This window comes from Cynara cardunculus (genome assembly GCF_001531365.2).
Source record: "Cynara cardunculus var. scolymus isolate 2C chromosome LG 17, CcrdV1, whole genome shotgun sequence".
NCBI classification, from domain to species: Eukaryota; Viridiplantae; Streptophyta; class Magnoliopsida; order Asterales; family Asteraceae; genus Cynara; species Cynara cardunculus.
In genome coordinates this window covers 21,345,777-21,349,554 of record NC_037544.1, presented here as the reverse complement: position 1 = coordinate 21,349,554, position 3,778 = coordinate 21,345,777, and positions in this window count along the sequence as shown.

Here is a 3,778-nt window from a genome sequence, read left to right as displayed (position 1 = left end):
CAACACTATACGTAGAATTCCAGTTGGCCAAGGGAGATTCTTATAAGAGAGAAAATTTACTTTTTTGGTGAAGATATTTTATGAAAAACGTGAATTGAGAGATTTTGAATGATCGTTTGATTGGAAAAACAATCAATTGGCTCTGATACCAATTCTTGATCCCAGATCTCTCAATAACACTAATAATCAGTTTAAGAATAACCTAATTATATGTTTTAATGAACAAATAATGAACACTCAAGAACAATGTATGAACATTCAAAGAACAATCTTGAGTGCTAATAATTTCACTTTATTCACTATTAATATGAAAACGTAAAAATGGCATTTTTTACAAAAGGCCTAATCACCTATTTATACTAGCGATAACAAGATAACTATCTAGTAAAACTATCTAGCCAACCTTCTAGGAAAGATAATGCTTATTTAAAGTATGGATAAACTATAAATCAAGATAAACTTAAAATCCATCTGTCAATTTGTTATCTCCAATTGTCTTCCATAGGATGTTAATTCAACCTTATCTTCATATATTCATCGCATGCCTCTGGTTGAACTGCTGAAGAAAACTCAAAGTGTTGTTGACCAGAGGGGTGATGAAGATGCTCTTTCCATCGCATCTCTGTTTGATTCATCGGCCCTCTGGTTGTTCTCCAGACTTAGTTAATTTTGCCTTAATGTCTTCATCGGTCTTCTGGTTCTTCATCACATATTGTTCTTCGTTACTTTTACACTTATGAATTATGGGGTCTAACAAACTCTGTCTGGCGGTAAACCAGACAAGTACTCTGGAAAGACTTCTGGGTATTCACTAACAATTGGGATCAATTCCTGGTTTCCTTTCTCTTTCTTTGCATCAATAACATATGCCAAACATCCCTGACACTTCTTCCGGATACAATTTCGGGCTTTCAACACAGACAAAAGACTAGTACGATGATTCTGACGATCACCATAAATAACAACTGACCCTCTGTCTGGCAATGATTTTGACGATCACCATAAATGATTCTGACAATACTGGCCTGATGTTCTGCCAACCAATCCATACCTACTACTACATCAAACTCTTTCATCGGCATTGGGAACAATCGAATTGGTAGTTCACACCCCTCAATAATAATAACGCAGTTATTGAATATACTAGTTAAAAGATTCCTGACTATTAGCAGTATCAACTACTAATTCGTCATCAAGTAACATAGAATTCAAACATGCAATTTGACCAAACGATGGTGATACAAACAAAATTTTTGCACTGGAATCAAATAACACCTTAACACGTATAGAATTCAGAAGGAAAGTACTTGTTACTACATCTGGTACAACCTCTGCTTCATTCTTTGTAATTTGGAAAGCTCGACCCCGTGCTCCTTCTTGTCCTCCAATGGATACATTGGGTCTTCCCCGAGTACCCGATACATTACTCTTCATAGTCAACTGCAGAGTTCTCAACAACGGACAGTTGGGTCGAATATGATGTCACACCCCGCTCAAGCGGAAACACGAGATGTAACAGGTAAGCGAATCACAACCACAGTTAATAAACAACACTTCAAGTTTTACAAAACTAAATCGAGTTTAGCACCATAACCGAGTTTGGGCAAACATACATCTTTTACAAAATGTTTCCAATGCGAACTAAATCGGTCTTGCCAAGAGTATGCTCCCAAAGCACATCAATTTTTACTTATTACCTGAAAAGCATCAAAATAAAACAAGGTCAACTACAAAGAGTTGGTGAGCTCACGAGTTTTCACATGCATAAATCATTTTAATGCATAAACCAATTATTTGCAAACTTATGCGAATCTTTTACACTAAATAAATGTAAATCTACCACGATGTAAGAACTTGAGACGCTACTGAGCCTATCTTGACCAATGTGCCCCATCATTTACGAACAACCATAAGTAGCCCGTAGACTACTTAGGTCCCACATTTCATAAAAGTACTAATTCAGCGGTGGTCCAAATTCCACATGATTAGACAAATAAAATAGGTAATGTGCACCCCTTTCTGGGTGGGACTGCCAACACAATAGCGGCTATCCACAATTACCACGGACCGGGGACGTGCCCGAGTTAACAAGTAGCGTTTACGGATGGGGACTTTATTTGGAAACATACTCCCAAGCACATCAATTTAGCATTTATATCATAGTGCAAAAACAGTCATTAATCCATGACAAAACAAAGTTTGACTAAGAAGTTACTTAGTTCAATGGTTTCAAACAAAGTTTGACTAAGCAGTTCCTTAATCCAATGGTTTCAAACAAAGATTGACTAAGCAGTTCCTTAGTCCAATGATTTCAAACAAAGTTTGACTAAGCAGTTCCTTAGTCCAATGGTTTCAAACAAAGATTGACTAAGCAGTTCCTTAGTTCAATGGTTTCAATAAATAAGCATGCATAGTTTGCTTAATCTCATGCTTTTCCCCCAGCAAAAAATAGACAAAACATTAAAAGTGGGGCCGTGAGAACTCACTGGTTTGATGATGAATATCCAAGAAGATGACCTCAGAAGCTCTTCAATGCCTGCCCTACTTTCCTAAACAGACCAAATACCGACACTTAGATTACTTATGGGTTCTTGACCAAGATAAAGTTAAGTTGCTTCCCATGCAATGCCATTAGGTTAATATAAATTAAAGTTGATATTTTATTATTTATTCTGAAAATAGCCCAAAAATTAAATATTAAAAGAATTCGAAATCCTTTACTCAAAAGCTGCACTTTGGACAGATTAAACATTTTGTTCCAAATATTTTTGGGGTTTAACAAAAATAACCAAAAGTAGAATCTTCCAAAGGTCATTTTTATGTCCACTTTTTACATTATTCCAAATCATGAGCCAAGCCGACAATTTCCAAAAAAAAAGAAATTTGAGTGGGTTTTTCTCATTAATACCCTACACAACTAGAGTTACACAGCCCCCAAAACAGATTGCACACTTTTCAAGTGGCAGTCGCTTAGGAGACATAAACTCATCATTTTTCACAGATTAAAATACTAATTTTGAACTATCGACCTCGATCAACTTCAAGAAAATATTTTCCGATTCCATTATATTCTTTGTTGGACCTGTAAATTCAGTTTTGATATTGATCTCTTACTCTGAATGAACTCTTAGGACGATCACAGTGCAGCAGAAACAATTATAAGAACAAAAAAGAGTAATTAAACCAATAACACACAGTTTAATATGAGAAAGAAGATGAACGCAGGAGAATAGCTTCAAAGGTTTTCAATTCATTCAATTGAAATTTAGACGATTACAATTCAGAAGCGTACTAAATACAAAGGCCTAAGCTGCTATTTATACTAGACCCTAACGACCTTACTGACAGATCTAGAAAGTGAAATCATCTAAGCCGTCCAAATAAATCTATTAAAATCTAGTCACGTGAGAAGCACATGCAGCTAACAACCTTTGAAAAACAGTAGAACATGATCTTCACAGAAGACAAATCCGCAGACCCTCTATGAGCCATCTCAGAGGCTCTGCTGTAGTAGACTTGTAAGATCTTATTGTCAGAGGACCATTTTCCAGAACCTCTGTGAGATACATCAGAGGTTTTGTTGAACTTTACTTGCATGATGAAACAACTTTTGTTGCTAGTCCTCTGATGTCTTCTGTGGAAGATACCCTTCTGTCAACACTTGAAGAATACTTTTTCATACTTTTACATAAAGTGAATATTAGAGCTAACAATCTCCCCCTAAGTATGAAAAAGTAAAATTGGACAAAAGGATGCAAGAAATGACTAATTGAAAGAA